The sequence below is a fragment of the Phyllostomus discolor genome, chromosome X (genome assembly GCF_004126475.2).
Source record: "Phyllostomus discolor isolate MPI-MPIP mPhyDis1 chromosome X, mPhyDis1.pri.v3, whole genome shotgun sequence".
NCBI classification, from domain to species: Eukaryota; Metazoa; Chordata; class Mammalia; order Chiroptera; family Phyllostomidae; genus Phyllostomus; species Phyllostomus discolor.
In genome coordinates this window covers 1,845,524-1,869,415 of record NC_050198.1, presented here as the reverse complement: position 1 = coordinate 1,869,415, position 23,892 = coordinate 1,845,524, and the positions used below count along the sequence as shown (strand labels likewise).

The window sequence follows — 23,892 nt, the reverse complement described above, 5'->3', positions numbered from 1 at the left end:
TTCTGGGGCGGCATGCAGACTACTGGCCCTCTCCCTCTCCCACCCAGTTTTCCTGACTCAACTTAAAAAGGCACAGAAAACATTCGCAACTTCTTGGCACCTCATTTGTTGAGGGCTGCAGCTAAAAGCACCGCCAACATGCCAAAGCACCTTGGCTTCATCATCATCTCTTGTACATGGGATATTTTAGGCCTGAACACAAAACCATCAATGGAAGGACCAACCAGAAATAGCCACTTCACAAGGGGAACTGCCAACCACCCTGCGCATTCTCTGGCCCGTGCTCATCTCCTGTTATCTTCATCCCAGTATCCTTCAGGCAGCTGGGAGGTACCTGGGCCACGACTTTCATTGTTGTTGTTGAAGGATTTACTAAAAATATGAAAAGAGGATGGGGAATAGACTTCCGGCCAAGATGGAAGTGTAGGTGGATACACTTTGCCTCTTTCCACAACCAAAAGAAGGGCAACAACAAATTTAAAAACAAACAAACAAAATAACCAGAACTGCCAGAAAATTCAACTGTATGGAAGTTCGACAACCAAGGAGTTAAAGAAGAAGCATTCCTTCAGACTGGTAGGAGGCACGGAGATGGGCAGCGGGAGCAGAGAGGACGCACAGCAAGGTGGCGGCTAGAGGACTGGGCGGTCCCACATCTGCGTGCCGATAAACTGAGAGGAATAAATGGGGAGCGGGACAGACCGCGACACCCTGGGTTCCAGCATGGGAAAAGAACACCTCAAAACCTCTGGCTGTAAAGACCTGTTGGGGTTGCAGTGGCAGGAGAAACTCCCAGCCTCACAGGAGAGATCGTTGGAGAGACCCATGGGGTCCTAGAACGTACACAAGCCCACCCACCCGGGAATCAGCAGCAGAAGGGCCCAATTTGCTTGTGGGTAGCGGGGGAAGTGACTGAAAGGCAGCTGAGAGCCGAGCAAGTGGCACTGTTCCCTCTCTGAGCCATCCCCCATATACAGCGCCACAACACAGCGACATAGGTTGCCCCACCCTGGCGAATACCTAAGGTTCCACCCTTTACAATCTAACAGCTCCACTGATACAAAGAAATATGGCCCAAATGAAAGAACAGATCAAAACTCCAAAAATAGAATTAAGCAATGAAGAGATAGCCAACCTATCAGATATAGAGTTCAAAGCACTGGTACTCACGATAGTAAAGGAATGATTGAGTAAGTCACAAAATACAGGAAAAGTGAAGGCTATGCAAAGTGAAATAAAGAAAAATATACAGTCCAGGCTGGTGTGGCTCAGTGGTTGAGTGCTGGAGTGCTGGCCTGTGAATCAAAGGGTTGGCGGTTTGATTCCCAGTCTAGGGCACATGCCTGGGTTGCGGGCCAGGTCCCCAGTTGGGGGCGTGTGAGAGGCAACCACACATTGATGTTTCTCTCCCTCTCTTTTTTCCTCCCTTTCCCTCTCTAAAAAATAAATAAACTCTCTCTCTCTCTCTCTCTCTCTCTCTCTCTCTCTATATATATATATATATATATATACACATATATATATATACCCACATGCATATAACTGTTGCTCTCAGATCAATGAATCAATGATTTGGAGCAGGAGGAAGAAAAAAACATTCAACCAGAACTGAATGAAGAAACAAGAATTCAAAAAAATGAGGAAAGGCTTAGGAACCTCTGGGACAACTTTTAAACGTTCCAACATCCAAATCATAGGGGTGCCAGAAGGATAAGAAGAAGAGCAAGAAATTGAAAACTTACTTGAACAAATAATGAAGGTGAACTTCCCCAATCTGGCAAAGGAAATAGACTTTCAGGAAGTCCAGGAAGCTCAGAGAGTCCCAGAGAAGCTGGGTCCAAGGAAGCACACACTAAGGCACATCATAATTACATTACCCAAGATTAAAGATAAGGAGAGAATCTTAGAAGCAGTAAGAGAAAAGGAAAGTGTCACCAACAAAGGAGTTCCCATAAGACTATTAGCTGATTTCTCAAAAGAAATCTTTCAGTCAAGACATGGGGCTGGAAAGAAGTATTGAGAGTCATGAAAGGCAAGGACCTACATCCAAGATTGCTCTATCCAGCAAAGCTTTCATTCAGAATGGAAGGGCAGATAAAGTGCTTCCCAGATAAGGTCAAGTTCAAGGAGTTCATCATCACCAAGCCCTTATTATATGAAATGTTAAAGGGACTTATCTAAGAAAAAGAAGATCAAGACTACAAATAGTAAAATGACAACAAACTCACAATTATCAATAACTGAACCTGAAAAACAAAAAAAAACCAAACAAACTACGGAAACAGAACAGAAACAGAATCACAGAAATGGAGATCTCATGGAGGGTTTCAGCTGGGAGGGGGAGAATGGGGGAAAAGGTACAGAGACTAAGAAGCATGAATGGTAGATACAAAATAGACAGGGAGAGGTTAAGAATAGAATAGGAAATGAAGAAGCCAAAGAACCATATGTAATGACCAATGGACATGAATTACCATATTTTTAGGACTATAAGACACACCAGACCATAAGACGCACAGAGGTTTCAGAGGAAGAAAATAGGAAAATGATTTTGAAGCAAAAAGTGTGGTAAAATATTTAATAACCTATTACCCTGCTCCACCATGCCCCCCTCAGTGAGCCAGGTGTGCTACATTCGGAATATAAGACGCTACCCCCATTTTCCTCCCAAATTTGGGGGGAATGTGTCTTATACTCCAAAAAATACGGTAAGTGGGGCTGGTGGAGTGGGGGGGCAAATACTGGAGGGTGGGGCGTGTAGAGCAGAGGGGAATAACGGGGAGAAAAAAGTGGGACAACTGTAATAGCATAATCCATAAAATATACTTTTAAATAAAGAGGACTGGTTATTGTTTTTCAATATAGAAATAGGGTTTTTATCTGATTAAAAATATTACACATTCTGTTAGAAATACTGTCTAAATGCAGACAAAAATACAAAAATAATAACATAAAATCTTACCATCCATAGATAACTAATCACTTTTTGGTTTTCATTCTAGACTGTAATAGGTACATATATGTAGAGAAAGTTTGTGTTTTTTAAGGGAAAATGATACATTGCTTCGGCTCTAAGCTTCGGAACACAGCTTTCCAAAGGCACCTGCTTCTGATGGTGTGGCGCCTCTGCACCTTTCATTGCCTGTGGACTGTTTTGCAACGCTGGAATTCATAGACAGGTGAGAGCAATGCAAAATAATTCTTGTCTCCAGAGGGCAAATCCATTCAGTAATGTGGGGGTGGCAGGGACGCCCTTTCCCACTATTGAAAAAGCCACCTTGTACCCATTCGCACATTCATGTCAATGGTCCTGATCCATGAATGAACCCTTCTTTGGCTCACTTTTGAACTGTTCTAATATCTTACCAGTTCCCTCACTAATACATAATGAGTTACATAAAATCGTTAACGTGTGCTCAGTTTTTTCTGTGTGTGAGAGCCATAATTTCACTTGGTTGTTTTCTTTTTGCAATAATGCCATCCCACTATAACTAGTTCTTTGAAGTCTGCTTTGCCCTTTTAACAATACGTCACAGCTCTTTTCCGTGATGATTAATACTGATTTCTTTTTTTTAATTTCAAAGATTGTATTTATTTATTTTTAGAGAGGGAATGGAAGGAGAGAGAGAGAGAGAGAAACATCAATGTGCGGTTGCTGGCGGTCCTGGCCTGCAACCCAGGCATGTACCCTGACTGGGAATCGAACCTGCAACACTTTGGTTCGCAGCCCGCACTCAATCCACTGAGCTATGCCAGCCAGGGAATACGGATTTCTAATGAACACATATAATTCCAGCTGCATGTCTGTTTCATACTAATGGATTTTTAGGTCGTTTCTGATATGTAGCTCTGGTGAACAAGACCACAACGAACAGCCTTGAACAAAGCTGCACACCTGTCCGATTAATTCTTTGTGCAGAGTTTTAGAAGTAGAATTGCTGGGTCAAAATACCTGTAAATCAGCCCTGGCTGGCGTAGCTCAGTGGATTGAGCTCGGGCTGCGAACCAAAGTGTCGCAGGTTCGATTCCCAGTCAGGGCACATGCCTGGGTTGCAGGCCACGGCCCCCAGCAACCACACATGGATGTTTCTCTCTCTCTCTTTCTCCCTCCCTTCCCTCTCTAAAAATAAATAAATAAAATCTTTAAAAAATGAATAGAAATAAATAAATAAGTAAATAAAAAAAAAAAAAAGAAGCTGTAACCTCCCCATGGCTAAGGCTGAGGGAGCGACCTTGGACCGTAAGCCGCTAAGGAGACAAAGCTTATGAAAAAAAAAAAAAAAATACCTGTAAATCAAATACAGAAACCTGTTGCTGGCAGTCTGCACAAAAGTATGCTCCTATAAATACTATACGAGAAGATGCGTTTCCAGCAAGGGAGTAAACTGAAGTGCGGATGCGGCCAGGCAGGTGACAGAGATGCGTCCCTCGGGCCATCTGTAAGACCACACAGAGAAGGACCTGGGATGGGAACGGAAGAGGGCTCCCTGCTCACTGCCTGCTGCCGAGAGGCATTCCAAAAAGAAACACGCACACACGTTTTCCTGCAGTTTAAGGTGTCTGCTTTATTAAGAGAATGTTAGTGAGAAATATGGCCTGGCATTAGCTAGTTGCAGTGAAAAGCTCACTCAATGAGATGCATTGCTTCCCGGTTCAATGCCAGAAAAAAATCATCCTATTCCCTGATGATCCAATAAGGACTTATGAGGCGGGGAGAGGAGGAGCCTGCGTTACCATACAACGAAATCAAACAAAAAACCAACAAGCCTGCATCTGTGCACATACCTTCGATCAAAACAGATTATCAGCCCCGGCTGGCGTAGCTCAGTGGATTGAGCGCGGGCTGCGAACCAAAGTGTCGCCGGTTCGATTCCCAGTCAGGGTACATGCTTGGGTTGCAGGCCATGACCCCCAGCAACCACACATTGATGTTTCTCTCTCTCTCTTTCTCCCTCCCTTCCCTCTCTAAAAATAAATAAATAAAGTCTTTAAAAAAATATATATTAAAAAAAACAAATTATCTAGAAACATCTAAAAATCATCTAGGCCCCGGCTGGTGTGGCTCAGTAGACTGAGCACCAGCCTGTGAACAGAAAGGTCACTGGTTCCATTCCCAGTCAGGGCACATGCCTGGGTTGCGGACCACATCCCCCGTTGGGGGGTGTGCGTGAGAGGCAACAGATCGATGTTTCCCTCTCTTTCTCCCTCCCTTGCCCTCTTTCTAAAAAATGAAATAAATAAAATCTTCAAAAAAACATCACATAGACACAGGAAGCAACTTTTTAAAAATTCTGGACCTCATATTTATGAAACTCAAGAGAGTTCAATTTATCCATCTGGCAACCTTATTCTGTCCCTTCCAGATTTTTTTTTCTAGGAGGTGGGATGGTGAAATATTTCTGCGCATATATTTCAGAACAATCATTTTCCCCTTTAAGTGAGTCACAGTCACTTCAATCTTCAAGGATTCTTTCAACGTGGTGACCACAGCGCCACAAAGCTTGGAGAAGTCTGCGGAGTCTAATGGGGATGACATTTGAATATCACAGAGAGTCAAAGAAATGCAAAACCAATCAAACTGTGGAAGGAGCCACAGTGCTCCTTGGGGGAGGCAGTCGTCCTGGCAGAGATGGAAGAATTATGCAAAACGCCACTTGAATCAAAGACTTCACTATTCAACAGTGACCTTCTTCTAAAGCAGTTCAGGCACCACCTGAGGGCTGGCGAGAAAAGCAGGCCCCCCACTCAGGCTTCCTGAACTAAAATCTTCATTTCAGGGGGACCCCCAGGGATTCCCATGTATGTTAACGATTAACAACCACTGGTTAAGGAATAGGGATCATACCAGAGATCGGGACATCACATTCGTGTCATGAGTATAAATGAAGGCCAGGGCCATGCAGCTGGGTTGAATAAAAGCCTGGGAAAGACCCTGGCTGGTGTAGCCCAGTGGATTGAGCGCGGGCTGCGAACCAAAGTGTCGCAGGTTCGATTCCCAGTCAGGGTACATGCCTGGGTTGCAGGCCATGACCCCCAGCAACCGCACATTGATGTTTCTCTGTCTCTCTCTCTCTCTCTCTCTCTCCCTCCCCTCTCTAAAAATAAATAAGAAAAATTAAAAAAAGAACTGTGCACCTGAAACCTACATAATTTTGCTAACCAATGTCACCCTAATAAACTCAATAAGTAAACAAATAAATAAAATGTGCAGTCAAGTAACTGCTTTAAATTTGGGTTTCTACATTAAGAATTTGTAAGTGGTGCTGGAGCATTTAAGAGCACAGAAGATACATCTGTAAGTTGAAAACCTCAGCTTTATAAAGAAGAGTTAATTGAAATACTTGGAAAGGTCGGAGAAACAATGGAAGGACTTTAAAACAAACGTCGAAATGCCATTTCATACATTGAAAGACATTTAAATATATCGTCCTAAAAGTGATTTTGAAGTATGTTAGCTTTAAAAACATCTTTAAGAATAAGAAACAGGATTTTGACGATGTAACTTGTATATATTGGATATCAAGTTAGTCCCAAAGGCCCTGGCTGGTGTGGCTTAATGGATTGGGTGTGAGCCTGTGAACCAAAGCGTCACCGGTTCGATTCCTAGTCAGGGCACATGCCTGGGTTTGGGGCCTAGTGCCCGGTGGGTGATGTGCAAGAGGCAACCACACACAGATGTTTCTCTCCCTCTCTTTCTCCTTCCCTTCCCCTCTAAAAAAAAATTTAGTCCAAAAGCTTGCCCTTAAATCTCTTCAGTGTCCAAAAGTCACTGTCAACACACACACAAGAAAATCACAGTGGCAGCCAGCTGTGGGGAGAGAAGAGGACAGGCAGCAAGGGGCACCTCCCTTTGGTGTCGGCATTGTTTTCACTAATGAAATGCAGGGCTTGCTATCAGCACTACCCAAGTGCGGTGCCAGGAATAGAAGAGTGTGAAGGAAACATTACATTCCCTCCGAAAAATCCATCCTGCTTTTCCCTCATTAGCTTTTTTGCATCTGAGAGTCTAAAATCCTAGGACTTCAGGATGGAAATCGAAAATGCTACAATTCTTTTCACGATACTTTCTTATATACGAACCTTAATCATACGCCCAGTTTCCAAATTTCACATCTCAGCACTCCGGTCAACACTAACAGTCCCCAAACTTCTTGTTTTACCTCTGGTACCTGTGACATGTGCATTTGATTTATGGGGAAGCTACCCCAATTATTTAAGTGCCTCTGTGATTCACCTGTAGAACTTTATACCTGACCTCCCCCAGCTTCTTATTATAAATGGAACAAAACAGGGATATGTGTATGGTTACATATGTTCATTTGAACCCTTATCCTAAAGACAATGAGGTCCTATGTAAAGGCGCCTAATAGGGAATCCACATTTCAGAAGCAGCCAAGGCAATCCCTTCAAAAGTGTTGTCTAAATCTGCACCAGATGCCCTGGCAGCAGTGGCTCAGTTGGTTGGAACATCCTCACATAACTGAAGGGTTGTGGGTTCGATTCCTGGTCAGGGCCCATACCAGGGGTGCCAGTTCGGTCACCGTCACCAGTTACAGGAGGCAACTACTACATGTTTCTCTCTCTCCCGTCCTGTCTCCTTTCCTCCCTCTCTCTCAAAGCAATGAATAAATGTCCTCGAGTGAGGAAAGAAGGAAAGAAAGGAAGAAAGAGAGAGAGAGAGAGAAAGAAAAAAGAAAGAAAGAAAGAAAGAAAGAAAGAAAGAAAGAAAGAAAGAAAGAAAGAAAAGAAAGAAGAGAAAGAGACAAGAAGGAAGGAAGGAAGGAAGGAAGGAAGAAATATAAAAATAAATCCGTGCTAGAGTGCTTGTTAATTAGCATAAGGGGTGTCAGAAATCATTTTTCGTTAAAGGAGTAAGTGGCATTACAAAACTGGGGAGCTAGGGAGACTGTACAGGTTGTATCACATGAGAAAAGAAGAACTTGGGCAAAACCAGCAGCGATATAACCAAGGAGAATATTCTGAATTCCGCCAAACCATCTGGTCTTGTGCCAAAACCCTTGCCCTTACCCACCATGCACTTGACAGAGGCCTCCATGTCTGGTCCAGCTAGACACCTGATGCCATGTCTGCTTCCAAGTCTTCAGACACGTTCTGCTCAGGAGCCTCCCTAACTTCACAAGGAGTAGATAGATAGTAGATATGTTCCATTTCTGTTTCCATTTTTCATTCTTTCCTTTGGCCAGGAAACGAATTCACATGTACATAAACTGTGATCTGAGACTTCCGTTAGACCACTGCACCATACCACCCACTGGGCAGGTCATGGAAAAGAGAGAACTAGATCCCCCTACCTCTATTTTTCAGACTTTTAGCAAAGAAGCCATATTTAAATTCTCCAGTTAGCATAAACGCCTCTTTCACCTGTTCTTGCACACTGACCTAGGGCCCTATTTACTAGAAAGGCAGATATTTACAGAAATTTACTATAGATATTTACTATTTACAGAAAGGCAGATATTTCTGTTTCAATCACCAAACGTGCGGCATCCAGATATTTTTGACCTTAGAGGAATGTTTGATAAGATTTTGGAGGGAAAAACAATAGGAGTTAGTTACCAACAATTCAAAAATGTCCTCAAGCAATATTCCAAACAATGACAAAGCTTTCAAAGTCAATAGATTGATTTTTAAAGCTTATTACGTGTTGCATATAAGCCAGGCAGTTACGCAACTGAGAAAACCATCCAGCAGTCAGTCCTGAGATGGACAAATGGGAATAAAAACACAAGGACTGATCTGGAACCAGGCAGCAAAAGTTCCCATTTTTTAAAAGATTTTATTTATTTATTTTTAGAGAGGGAAGAGAGGGAGAAAGAAAAAGAGAGAAACATCCATGTGCGGTTGCTGGGGGCCATGGCTTGCAACCCAGGCATGTGCCCTGACTGGGAATTGAACCTGCTATGCTTTGGTTCGCAGTTTGCGCTCAGTCCACTGAGCTATGCCAGCCAGGGTTCCTTCGGTTTTGATATTAGGATAACACTAGCCTCAAAGACTGAGTTAGGAAGTATTCCCTCTGCTCCTGTCTTCTGAAAGCGATTGTACAGATTTGGTAGCATTTCTTCCCTAAATGTTTGGCAGAATTCACCAGTGACCGCATCTGGACCTGGAGCTTCCTGTTTTGGAAGGCTGTTAATGATTGATTCAATGTCTAGCAGTTATAGGCCTATTCAGATGTGTATTTCCTCTTGTGTGAGGTTTGACAGATTGTGCTCTTCAAGGGACTGGTTATTTCGCAGTATTTCTTTATTCTCTTTTCTACGTCCACTGGATCTGTAATAATGGGCCCACTCTCAGTGCTGACATTAGTAATCTGAGTCCTTTTCTTTTGTTTTCTCAGTTACCGTATTGAGTTTATGGGCCTTCTCGAAGAACCAGCCTCTGAGTTTGTTGTGGGAACAAAATCAACTTAATCCAGTTCTGCTGGAAAGAAACTGCACACGTGTTTAGCAAAGACTGACTGGAAACAACTAAACGAAAGTGTGATGTGGTTTATCATGGGTCACGTTTATGAAGACTGCTGTAAAGTAGGGAGGAGCAGGGCACGGCCAGCGTCAAAAACAAAGTGACGCTGGCATCCACCTGAGAAGGACCAATAGGGACAGCTCAGATGGGCCAGTGCATGCGAGGCATAAGGGCCCGCGTCTACCTCTAGGTTCGTATACATGGGCAGTGACCTACAAAGCAGCGCCTCCGAAAATCATCTTTACTTAAATGATTACCACCCTTCCCCCTCCAATAATTTCTTTCAACAATTGGAGGAAAGACATGTAGGCTGCATTTTTATACCCAGGCAGAGCTCAGTTTTACGGTACGACACTTTATTGCACTTCACAGATTTTTTCTTTTCTTTTTTTTTTTTTTTACACAAATTGAAGGCAAGACCTTCCACCGGGAAAAGATTACAACTCGCTTTCTTGTGACATTCGCTTTAATGCGATGGTCCAAAACGGAACCTGCAGTGACTCCGGGGTATGCCTGCACAGGCAAGATAGACTCGGGTTTTCCGGATGCCCTCCCTGAGAGACCTCAATTGAGCTCCCTGTACTCTCCACCGTGCACGAACTGCGCTGAGATATCAGGGAACGTTTACAGGGAAAACGTGAAATGTACTGATGCATTTGTGGATACGCTTTTCTCCCAAAAGTTGGAGAAAAAAAGATAGTGCATCATGCTGCAGGGGGAGGGAGACGGGTCGTCTACATTTAAAAAGTTATAACACACATTTATTTCCTTTCCAGAAGTGACAGCGCAGTTTTCCCTCTGTGAATGGATACATTATTATTTACTTTGCTCATAATGAAATTCTTTTTTTTTATCATCATGCCACATGCTGAAGAAGACACATTGAGCCTCACCTTTATTTAACATTTTGTTCTTAGAAAGTCGCTATTACTGCCCTGGCTGGCATAGCTCAGTGGATTGAGCGCGGGCTGCGAACCAAAGTGTCACAGGTTCGATTCCCAGTCAGGGCACATTCCTGGGGTGCAGGTCACGGCCCCCAGAAATCGCACATTGATGTTTCTCTCTCTCTCTATCTCCCTCCCTTCCCTCTCTGAAAATAAATAAAATCTTTAAAATTTTTTTAAAAAAGAAAGTTGCTATTACCAATTTTGACTAGCCAAGGTATCAAATTATATTAATGTTATCATATGTTACCAAAAATAACTTAAAGTTAAATAACTTTACTGTGTTTGGGATATTATTGCATTATTACATGCTATATAGTAAGTAAAATAAAACACAGTCTCAACAAGCACTTTTAGAGATTCCATAAAAAATAATTATAGCCCTGGCCGGTGTGGCTCAGTGGATTGAGTGCTGTCCTGCAAACCAAAGGGTTGTTGGTTCGATTCCCAGTCAGGGTGCATGCCTGAGCTTTGGGCCAGATGCCCAGTAGGGGGCACACAAGAGGCAACCACACATTGATGTTTCTCTCTTTCTCCCTCCCATCCGCTCTCTCTAAAAATAAATAAATAAAATCTTTAAAGTAACAGGTTAAAAAAATAATTATAGAGAGACATTTAAAAAATATCCCAAATATTTTTAAGTACTGTGAAAGTAAGACAGTAGAAAGGAGGAATAAATAACATCCCTGCTTTCCTGTTGGATACATATGCTATGCTTCATGATATACAGCCTTCTAGCTTATTAGAACGCAAAGGAATCCAACTCATAAGTTTTATTTTTTATTTTTTTATAATTATTTATTTGAACGATTCTTCTTTTTTTAAATTTTTTTTAGAGATGGAAGGGAGAGAGAGAGAGAGAGAGAAACATCAGTGTGCGGTTGCTGAGGGGTATGGCCTGCAACCCAGGCATGTGCCCTGGCTGGGAATCGAATCTGTGACACTTTGGTTTGCAGCCCACGTTCAATCCACTGAGCTACACCAGCCAGGGCAAGTTTTATGGTCATGGCATTGCGTATGGCCCGTGAGATTTCTAAAAGGCGTTTTACATGAAATAGGGAATTTAAAAGCCTTGGGGTTGAGGCCATTCAGTGAACCGTATGCAAACAATACAAGACACGGAAAGCTCCGATAATGCTCTTTTAACATTATTTATGGTGTGGGCCACTGTCATTGTACCTATGGATTTCCTTTAATAATTATTTAATCACCTTTGCTATGTGGAGTAATGGGCAGCCCACAACATCATCTCCAAGATCATCTGTCATTCTCGTGCATCAGACTGTGCTGGACAGCCGTGATTTCTTGTTAGGGGGAATTTTATGACCCTCGGTAATAGGATTCCCAACACTAGCAAATGTAATAACTTCTGGTGAATATGCAATAAAGTTATAGTGATATTTGATGAATGGAGCCCCTGGGAATAAACTGCGTTCCTGAAACTCGATCATTAATACTCCATTTCTTTCCTTTGTTATTCATGGGAGGCCGGAGCTGCTTACATTTGCAATGACATCTTACACATGACTCATTAAGCCCTGGCTGGTGTGGCTCAGTGGACTGAGTGCCCGCCTGCAAACTGAGGGGTTGCCGGTTCGATTCCCAGTCAGGACACATGCCTGGGTTGCAAGCCAGGCTCCCAGTGGGGGGTCACACAGAAGGCAAGTGATTGATGTATCTCTTGCATTGATGTTTCTCTCCCTCTCTTTTCCCCCTCCCTTCTCCTCTCTCTAAAATTAGCTAAATAAAATCCTATTAAAAAATGGCTCAGCTTTTCAGCTCTCGGTTGAGAGGAGGCACAGATGCAACTTTCTTCAGTTGCCTGGAATCCAGGTTCATCTGCCACCAGCTGCCTCCATCATGCCAGCGAAGTTTGACCCCAATAAGATGGAAGTCATATACCTGAGGGATGCTGGGGAGGATGTCAGTGCCATGTCTGCCCTGGCCCCCAAGACTGGCGCCCTGCGTCTGTCTCCAAAAAAGGTTGGTGATGACATCACCAAAACAACTGGTGATTGGGAGGGTCTGAGGATTACAGTGAAAACAACCCTCAGAACAGACAGGCCCAGACTGAGGTAGTGCTTTCTGCCTCTGTCTGCCCTTATGGTCAAAGCCCTCAAAGAACCGCCATGAGACAAAAAGAAGTAAAAAAAACAAACCAACCATTAAGCACAGTGGAAATAACACTTTTGATGAGATCATCAACATTGCCCAACAGATGCGGCACTGATCTTTAGCTAAAGAACTCTCTGGAACCATTAAAGAGATCCTGGGGACTGCCCTGTCTGTGGGCTGCAATGTCAATGGCCACCACCCTTAAGACATCATAGATGACATCAACAGTGGCGCAGTGGAATGCCAGCCAGTTAAGAACTAGAACTCCCTGGCTGATGAGGCTCAGTGGATTGAGTGCTGGCCTGCGAACCAAAGGGTCCCTGGTTCAATTCCCAATCAGGGCACATGCCTGGGTTGCGGGCCAGGTCCCCAGTGGGGGGCACGTGGGAGGCAACCACACACTGATGTTTCTCTCCCTCTCTTTCTCCCTCCCTTCCCCCTCTCTCTAAAAATAAATAAATAAAAATCTTTTAAAAAAAGAACTACAAAGGAAAAGGTTTCAATTCAAATCATTTGACAACCAAGAAAAAAAAGACTCCGTGAACAATTCGCTCCTTGCAGGTGTTTTCCCATCCAGGAACGGTGAGAATGAGTAAGCCAAGGGGAAATAAGGGGGGTGGTGGGGCAGGATGGTACTTAGGGTGTAGAATAACGATTGGAAGAGTCCTCTGACGTTAAATCTGCTGGTGGAAGACAAGGTTCCCGGTTTCATTTGCCTCTCGTAATTCTTCATGAGATTGAGCTGTAGGGCATTAACCTTGTCTCAGGACAGACAACCAGCCCTAAATTCTGGTGTGGCGGGTGTGGCGTGAGGCCTGGGCACCACTACGCTATAAAATTGCCACACAGGAGTCCTTCGCTCAGCCGTGATCCATAACCCCTCCCATTAGGAATATACACACCCTTTATCTAAGACATGAATGAACCATATTAAGTAGGAGCTGAGGAGATGCCTGTTGCCTCGCCTGTTTCACCTTGAAATGTTCTTACGTAGCGTGGACCTTCGATTTGCCGTGAGTGCTTACTGGGGTAAATGTGCAACGCCGGTGCATGTTCCGGCTCGTGGAAGGGACATGCACTGGCAGAAAACTTGCTGTAATATGTTATAGCTATGGGTGGTCGCTTTCATTGCAATTTGTATCAGATTTCGTGGGGGTGACTATTCCTTTCAGTATGCACAGGCCACTGGAGGCAATGACTTGAACTTTGAAAACAAGATCAGCGATTGTCTACCACGCAATGTGGGCCTGTCCAGGGGTTCCCAGGAAGCTGGGTGCTAGGCAGCAGATATTTCTCCAAAGGCTCCGTCCAAATGTGCCTTCATTTATGTTCAGGGTTTCTATTCCTTGTTCCCCAAAGCTGTGGTAAGTTTTAAATCAGGGTAGTTCTGATAGCAAAGACGGGAAAGTAGATTGGGACTTTTGAATAATTCAGCTATGCCACTGACTACTTCGGAAGTGAATACAAACATAAATATATTTCGTATCTTCCATTTCTTTTCAACGACTTCCTTTATCTACCAGAGGACATGCTCCATTTGCAACAGGCAGTCCTGGTAAAGAATCATTTTAAAGTATTGGAAAGTTTTGCCCTTCTGATTTTCAGGGAATTTAAAGAGGATATTTTTCTTGATGTGTCTCAGGAGACGTGCCATTTCAGACGAAACACGGCAAGACTTAATGAGCCAAAGACAGGCACCTCGGCCCAACTTTAATTTCCAACTCAGTTCAGGGAAGTCAATTTAGAAAGCTCCAAGAGTATTTCCGATGCTTCTATTTATATTCTGGAAAACACCAGACCATCTCAAAAAGCCACGAACTGTGAGCCCATCGGTGGGAAGACATGTTTGAGCTACGTCTCGATCATAGCAGGAGGGGAACACAGCAGGAGGGGATCAAGCCCTTAGACTCGACTACTTATATTAAAAGTGTTCAACCCAGTCAAAGTTAAGCACGATCCCGTAGACTGGAAATGTCCAGATATTGGAGGAGAAAATTATTTGATGCAACGATTTGATCAGATTTCAGTCTTTAGGTGGAAGATGAAATAGCTCTTCTTTTTCCAAAAGCCCCGGGACTTCTTTGTTGCAGGGCAGACCTTTGTTTGAGACAGGAACAAAAGAAGCAAAAAAAAAAAAAATGACAGGCAGGGCTGGGACTCACCCACAGCGGCAGTACCCCAGAGCTGGGCTTAAACAGCATTTAAATTGAACACTGCTGCTTCCACAACTCCACCAACTGAAGACCCCCAAATTGGAGCTTTCTTCCCCACAGGGACGGGGGATCACTCTAAAATATCCTCATCGTCTGCCAAATCCTCCTGTGATCAGTCGCCCATCTTGCTTCCTCTCTTTGGAGTTGGGGCCTGGCCAGATGGGCTATGTAGTGGGCAGGAAGCCGGAGAGGGGGTTATCCTGGCAGACAAATGGAGTCAGGCTATGCGGCCACAGAGAGTGACCGGGGGGCAGCCATGGCTGGAGCCAGCTCCTGACAGCTCACGGGAGTCGAGTGTTTAAGAAAAAAAAAGGAAATGAAGAAAGAAGAAAAGGAAAAGGCAACAGAGGCAGAAGGACCATCACCTTGGACTTTCTTCTAGTGGATGTGAATGTATGCCCCACAGATCTGTGGAGGACGAGGCGTGGTAGGTAAGGACTGGTGCTGGGTGGATGTCAACCAATGGAAACGTGTCCCAATGCATGCTTAGCCAAACACACTACTAATCGATAATTTGTTCATAGTAAAAGGAAGTCAAGGCATTCCCATCTCATTTTTTCCTCTAGCGCCCAAGTTGACTGACCCAGGAAAAGGTACCATGTGAATCTCAGCTGGTGTCTAGGGAGCTGGAGAAGCAGCCGCTTTTTTTTAATTGTGTATTTATTCTTACATGTTTTGTTTTGTTTTTTAAGATTTGAAGGAATTGAAAAACCAGTAGAGGCTCCACCATTTGAAACATTGCTAGCCAATAATAAATGGGTTCATTTATGTAATAAAAAAGATTTTACTTATTTTTTTTTAGAGAGAGGGGAAGGGAGGGGGAAAAGAGAGGGAGAGAAATATCCATGTGCGGTTGCTTCCCGTGTGCCCCATGCTGGGGACCTGACCCACAACTCAGGCATGTGCCCTGACTGGGAATCGAACCTGGACCCTTTGGATCGCCGGCCTGCGCTCAATCCACTGAACTACAGCAGCCAGGGCTTCATTCCTCCCTCCTTAAGGTAGCTCCACACTGTTCTGCATTTTGCAACTATATCTTTCCCTCTTGGTCCTTATGGTTTGAGTAGACATATCGCTCAGGCCTGGCCGAAGGGAGTGCCCCCATGTATTTCCATTCAGATGAGAAAACATGTTTGGAAATGTTCTGGTCTGATTTGCCGGTGTCAACAGGGCAGAGGCACAGTCTTCTGCAGCTATAAAAATACCAGCCTAGAGCTGCCAACAAAAAAAAAAATGCTTCCAGAAAATATAACTGCCCCGGAGAAAAATAGAGCTGACCAGCAGAGATAGACAATAACCTGAAGACAGGCCTGGCTTCATGGGCATACAGCCTGCGGTTTCGTAGGGACTGCACTCGGAAAAGCGCCAGCTTTTAATTCTACGCTCTCTATCACCATTTCGAAAGCTTTAGCAGTTTCAGACTAAGAAACCCTGCATTTTCCTTTTGCACTACGCCCCACCGTTATTTCGTCGGCCTCACCTAAGACTTTGGTAAGGCCTCTGCATCCAGCCATGTCTGAAATCAGACCTATCCTGAGACCTTTTAGGGATGGAGCCGACAGATGCTCGTTCTTGTGTAAGCTAGTTTGGGCTGAGATCTGTACATGAAACTGATAGGGGTTTAAGACTTGGGAAAATTTAGCTTAAGGTAAACAGTCATCAATCTAGCAAGTCATGTGTATGTTAAGTTTTTGTTTCAGTAACTACAGATAAGGCCCATCCTGGTGCCTGGGATTCAGCAGTTGACCTCCTGGGGCACTGGCTGGAGATTACCTTGTTTGGAGACGACTGTACCAGGAAGAAGCAAGCGACTACCCCTCCCCCTGGGAGACAACTGTTGAATTTCAAAGGCTTTCGCTGACACCTTGTTTGCCCTCCCCCAACCCCCTTATAAAAGATCTGGCCAGGAAAGAAAGAGGAAGATGGTCTGTTAGGATATGAACCCGCCATCTTCTCGGATCGCTGGCCATCTGAATAAAGCGCCTATAAAAGATTCAATCGCTGTCATTGCTTATTGGATCTGGTAGTGACAGGCAGCCCGAACACCGGTGTCTTTTCCGGTTACACAACTTTGCTCTCATCTAGTACTCTAACTACAAAATGGATCATTATTTTTCCAACCTTACACCCACTTCTACAACACATTTGTCAACCAACTCCTAGGTAATTACCCCTCCTTTTTCAAAAGCCATTCATTTGTGGAAACGGTATACTTTGTAAAGTAGCCCATTTTGAAACAATTATAATATTCTCAAGTTTTCCTTTGATAAGCTTGTGCCTATTAAGCCTATTGAAAAATCTCTAGAATTATTCAGATAAATCACATTTCCTGCTTACCTGCCAGGATTTCAAACACTTACAAGGAGCTAAACTCACACCCTCCCATAAGGCACCATTATGAAGTCAGACCCTGGGGCATTATTCCATTCTCCTTTTCCCTAGTTTCCAAAGCCTGGAGCATCCCATGCAATACCTAGATTGTCAGCATCCGGATGGAATGCCAATTCTTCCTATGAACTACAATGGAATTCTTCCTTGCCTGACTTCCAATGCAGAATATCTATCCAAATGTCTAAGCCAAGCCCCCAGCCAACTAAAGACCCCACAGGACAGCATCCGGTGAACAGCGGGCCGGCCGGCCCTCCTCATTTTGCACTTGGACAACTGACCAGGTGCAGGAGTGGACACACCGCAGCCAGCACACCAAATCCAGCCTACCACCGTTTCTCTGTAAATAAAGATTTATTGGAACACGGCCACATACGACTTTTGAAATACTGTCTATGGCTGCTTTCATGCTACAGTGTTGGAGTTGGGCAGTTATAATAGAAGCTGGCTGGCATGCAAAGTCAAAAATATTATCTGGCTCTTTATAGAAAGTGTGTGAACCCCCGATTTTAACCAAGATAAGCATTCATATGTATGCTTGTTAGATGGTATTATGTGATTTTGGGCCTTTCATGTCAGCATGTTAAATATTCTTTAATTCTATCAATATGTGACCTACATCTGGACTTTTAACTCCCAGTCTCAAATACGACTGGACTGTATTCCCCTATACATACTTTACTCCTAGAATCTATTTTAAATGCAATGTGTACTCTAGATCATATAGGAAAGTGCCCTCCATCCTTAATTTTTTAAAAAGATTGTATTTATTTATTTTTAGAGAGATGGGAAGGAAGGGAGAACAGGAGGGAGGGAAGGAAACATCGGTGTGTGGTTGTTTCTTGAGCCCTCACTACTGGGGACCTTGGCCCACAACCCAGGCATGTGCCCTGACTGGGAATCGAACCAGCGGTCCTTTGGTTCACAGGCTGGGACTCAATCTATTGAGCCACACCAGCCAGGGCCCCTTCGCCCTTAATTTTAATCCACATCAAGTGGATCTAATGGCAGCATTACCAATTTTATTCTGTCTCAAAAAGATTTTATTTATTTATTTTTAGAGAGACGGAGAGGGAGGGAGAAAGGGAGAGAAACTTCCATGTGTGAGAGAAACATCTGTGTGATATGCCCCCAATCAGGGACCCAGCCTGCAACCCAGGCATGTACCCTGACCAGGATTTAAACTGGCGACCTTCTGATTCGCAAGTCAGTGCTCAATCTACTGAGCCACACCAGCCAGGATGGCAATTTTATTCTTAATAGGACAAAAACTGTCAGTGGTGGTGTCCAGTAGAACTTTCCATGCTGACAGAGATGTTCTATAGCTGAATGACCCATGACGGTAGCCACGGGTCACATGTAGCTATTGGGCATCTGCAATATAACTTGCTCAACAGAGGAACTCCCCTTTTAATTTTGTGTAACCAATGACTTCACAGTAACTGTAAATACACACGTGTGGCTAGTGGCTACTGTGTTGGGAAGGACAGCATTAGAGAGTTAAGAACACTAAGACACTGAAAAGTTCCATTGTCACTAAGCAACATTCTCTTCTCCAAGGCTTTTCCAGGGTTCTGCTCTAAGAACCTCAAGAGCATTCTTTCAGTTCTCTGGTATCCAATAGCAACAGAAGACGGGCAGGCTGAAGTCTCTCTTGTCCCTGATGAGGGCTTTGAACCCAGCTCATGTGTGAAAGGATTCTGGGACAGAAACAAACATACAAGTAGCCAAAAGGCTAGGTTAGCAAGATGGCATGTGAACTAGGACACTACACCAACCATGTGGGAGTGCATTAAGTTCTAATGTTATTACAAATTATGCATTGAACACAATAAATCCCTGTGTGGGCACTGCACTTGGTGGTTAGGACTAGGATGAAAATCCATTTGTTCACCCAGTTTCCATGGAATCACTGTAGGGAATAAGGGTGGGGGTCTTCACTTCTGGGTGTCCAGGAAGTTTCGTTTCTCAACAAAGCCCTGAGGTGGGCTTACACAGTGTTTTAGGGCCTCTCTTTCATGCAGAAAAACAATCATTACTGCCTGTGGAGTGTATTGAAAACCGCCCCTGTGACCCGGAGGGAAACTGATGAGCAGCCAAAACTTAGAAGCCTCTAATCTATATACTGCTAATTTTGCAATCTCTATCTTCCATCCAAGTTAGTCTCTTGAAATCCAAGGCCATCTATGCAACTGTGGCAGATTACGTACTATGGCCCTGGTTTCTTCTCACCCTGTGTGCCAAGACCCTTTGCAGGATGCCTACGCAGCCCCTCCCTTTCAGAGGAGTATGCTATTCCCCAATCCCTCAGACCTGAGCTGGTCTTGTAAGTGGCGTGGTCCGAAGATTGTAGCTGAAATGACACCCTGAGAGGCCTTGCTGCTTCTGCTTCCGCAGCCTTGGAATGCTGCCCAGAGACTACGAAAGGAAGGAAGCCAAGCAACCTAGGGTCCTACAGGATCAGTGACCCCGTGGAGAAGAACCGAGGGGGCTCAGTCAATAGCCAACAGCCGCTGCCAAACCAGCGTGTGAGGCTCTCTCGGACCTGCCAACCTGGATGAATGAGTGAGCTCAAGCAAAACCAGCAGTAGAGCTCTCCAGAAAACCCAGTGAGTTGTGAGAAATAATATATTGTTACGTTCAGCCATTAAGCTGTAGGGTGGTTTGTCATGAAACAATAGACAGAAATTTCAACTCTCTCTAGGATGCCTCTCTCCACTTGCACGTCTCAAAGCACATCGACCTTTACAAGCCTACAGTTATATGCGCCTGTATCCCCTTCAGGTTTCTACACCTTTCCTCGACTCCCCACACCCAGCCTGCTGAGGCGCCCTCGCAAACGTTTCTCCATCCAGCACACAGTATGACAAACTCTTGTACCTTGTCCCCACTCCGAGGGCATGTGCTGTATTTATGTTTTTTAAAAGATTTTATTTATTTATGTTTTAGAGAGGGCAACGGAAGGAGAAAGAGAGGGAGAGGGACATTCATGTGCAGTTGCCACTCATGCACCCCCCACTGGGGACCCAGCCCACAACCCAGGCATGTGCCCTGACTGGGAATCGAACCAGTGACCCTTTGATTAGAAGGCCGGTACCCAATCCACTAAGCCACACCAGTCAGGGCTCTATTTATGTTTTATGCCATGTATCCTCAGCTCCTAGACTATTACTTGGCACATAGTATATGCTTAACAGCTATTTGTCAAATGCCAAAGAAATGAATCATGCATCTAGAGATCTCAGCTATCTAGTAACACAGACACACAAAAATAATGGTGTAGGGGGTGGGGGAGGGGGACAGCAAGGCAAGAGCCACCCAACCACAACTCAGAAATGTATTCATTTAATACACATTTATAACAAATCTAGTGATCATATTATGCAAATGACAGTGGTAATGATCTGAAGGCTGGACAAGAAAGCCTAAATCAATTAATTGTTGTTTAATCACTGGCAGTAGGCAAACTGAGCGGGAACCAAAGAGACAGCTCAGAAAGAGACGGGGGATGAATGAAACCAAGAGCAGGGCGATCCCTGGCTGGCGTAGCTCAGTGGATGGAGCGCGGGCTGCGAACCAAAGTGCCACAGGTTCGATTCCCAGTCAGTCCACATACCTGGGTTGCAGGCCACGGGCCCCAGCAACCACACATTGATGTTTCTCTCTCTCTCTCCTTCTTCCTCCCTTCCCTCTCTAAAAATAAATAAATAAAATCTTTAAAAAAAAAAGAGCAGGGGGATGAACAAAGAGCAGACAGGAGAACTGGTAGAAGTACAGCTACTTGATGTCTCTTCTCCAAGTCCTCACCTAAGTCACCCCAAATATCTCAACGGCCAGTAAGAGGCTCTTCTATTCTACCAAGAAGCACACTTCATTACACTAAGTTTAAGGACACAGGGTAGGAGATAACATTTTGGAGAGAAGCCTGCTGAAATTGCTTTACAAAGTTTGGATACATAGGGGTCATCTTCATTCATGTGCAAAATGTATATATAAATACAGACTGCCAGGTAAGTGACTTAGAATGCGTCTTTTTCCTTGCATCCTGAGACCCAGGACTACCTCTTGCATTTTTTGGATATTTTCCACTCTGTCCAGCACACCAGGTAAAAGCAGTGACACTGTAATGGATATTTTAAACCTTAATTATGGAAAATTTCAAACATACATTAAGGTAGAGAGTAACTTAATGAGTCTTCGTGCGACTATCACTCTGCTTCAGTACTCATCATCTCTTGGTCAACCTCGTTTTACGCAAACCACATCTGCTTGCTTTCCCTCCCGCAATTCTCCGTGAATACTTTGGAGCGAATAACTGGTTTGAGATTCAGTTCCTCCTGATCACCTAGAATCCAGTAGGTGACGTTTCCAGATTTATTTGTACTTAATGGACACTAATTAACAGCATCTTTTTATTACTGCTGATGGTATCTAAGTGTATGAAGAATAACCCACTTATAATGCCTTGATATTTTTATTCATCCATAGAAGACCAAATGTCACAGTAGAATAAATTATTCATTTTGTTAAATCAATTTTATATTTGTTGCTCTTATGAAGCCATTTTTCTTCCTGGGAATCTGTGAAATACATTTTCGAACGGGACCGTGGCAGGCACATAACAGTAAATCATCTATGCTTTATCTTTTTCCCTAGTACCAAAGTTTTCAAAATGCCACATGTCTTTATATTTTCTGTGCCCTTTTAGTCAAATTATATATCCCAATTGTTTCTAATTTTCAAAATACAACAAATTCCCAAGTTGCTTGCGTTTAGCTATATTAGTTAAATGTTTAGAATATTTCCAACTGATTTTAAAACAGATACATCACTCACTGTCTTGAAACACATTTGTATAGTGCAGAGCAATTAGCTCGTCTCAAATATATTTTATGACCTGAAACTATGATTTAAATTATTAAATGTAAACTACATTTGATTGTAATTACACAGTGGCCTCTCTTATCAGAAAAGTATGTGTTCCAAGATCCCTAGGGGGTGCCTGAAACCATGGATAGTAATGAACCCTATATACTTGTACACTCTGGTTTTTCCTATCCCATACATTTCTGGGATAAAGCTTGATTTACAAATGAACCGTAGTAAGAGAGTAACCAACTTAACTGATAATAAAATAGAACAATTAGAAAAATATACTGTAATAAAAGTTATGAGTATGTGATCTCTCCCTTCTTCCTTCCTTCCTTCCTTCCTTCCTTCCTTCCTGCCTTCCTTCCTTTCTTCCTGCCTTCCTTCCTTCCTTCTCTCCCCCTCTCCCACCTTCGCTCCCACCTTTTTTCCATTTCCAAGCCCAAATCAGCACATCGCTAGAGTAGGGGGTGGGGTTTCAGGCATCAGTATTTTTTAATGCTCCCTAGTTGGTTTCAATGTGTAGCCAACTTTGAGAACCAGTGGTGTAGACACGGCGGTCTTTAAACGTGAAGGCTCATCAGAATCACTTGGAGGAAGGTTTAAAACATTGGCTGGCTTCCTGACTCAGTAGATCTGTGCTAGAGCTACAGAAGTTGCATTTCTAACAGGTGAGGCTGATAAAACTGGTCCAGAAACCACATTTTAAGAAAAACCAGTCCAGGGCATTCAGTATGAACTAACACATGTACTGCTTAGTTCTTGAGACAGAGAAGAGGCAACATAAGTCAAAAGAAATAACTGCTAGCAACAAAAGTGGGGGAACGACGAGACCTAAATACTAGATGTCTCCATTTCCCCACGCCCTTCATGGCCTGCCCATGCCTCATCATGTATCATTCATTTTCTGGGTGTATTCATTCATTCACTCCTATCACCATCTTTTAGTGAGTCTCTACTACATGTCTGGAATGATACTGGATTAGAAATAAAAGATCTCCGAAGGGTCACCAGTTGGATTCCCAGTCAGGGCACATGCCTGGGTTGAGGGCCAGGTCCCCAGGAGGCGGCGGTCAAGAGGAAACCACACATTGATGTTTGTCTCCCTCTCTTTCTCCCTCCCTTCCTCTCTATCTCAACATCAATAAATAAAATCTTTTTTTAAAGAATTTATTTATTTATTTTTAGCCACTGAGCTACGCCAGCCAGGCCAGTAAAATCTTTTTTAAAAAATAACTGGGAGCGAATTGCTGGTTAAAGGATACAATGGCATATCGCAAACCACATATTGACGCGAGTCTTTCTTAAAATCGAGTGGGTGTTGGAATGACTTGCAGAACTTGGTGACAATGCAAAGGCTCAGGCCTCTCCAGGGGCCTCCGTGCTCTGTCTGACTCTCCAGGTGTTTCTGAGACCCACCACCAAGGATGGAATACCACTGCCTCCCAGAAACACCATCAGAAGTGATGGGCTACGGGAGCACCAAGGGGCCCCAGAGGAAGGAGAAGCTGATTTTGACAGTAGGCCAGGGCTGGCCAGCAAAGAGTAATTTGAACTTATGTTTTTTTAAAGATTTTATTTACTTATTTTTAGAAAGGAAAGGGAGGGAGAAAGAGAGAGAGAGAGAGAGAGAGAGAGAGAGAAACATCAATGTGCGGTTGCTGGGGGCTGTGGCCTGCAACCCAGGCATATGCCCTGACTGGGAATCGAACCTGTGATGCTTTGGTTCGCAGCCCACGCTCCATCCACTGAGCTACGCCAGCCAGGGCTTGAACTTATGTTTTTAAAAGAAAAAGAAACCTGACAAATTGTTCATATCTCCTTCTGGCCATCTGGGCATGCCCTGCCCCCGGGGAGACTCAAAGAGCGTTGGGTTTCTA

General features: G+C 43.9%; 1 protein-coding gene and 1 pseudogene across 2 annotated transcripts in view; one reads left to right on the top strand and one right to left on the bottom strand.

Annotated features, from left to right (window-relative positions):
* FRMPD4 (FERM and PDZ domain containing 4) overlaps positions 1–23,892 on the bottom strand; it is a 646,734-nt gene that overhangs the window by 384,427 nt on the left and 238,415 nt on the right. The window lies entirely within an intron of this gene.
* LOC114504820 lies at positions 12,273–12,804 on the top strand (annotated as a pseudogene).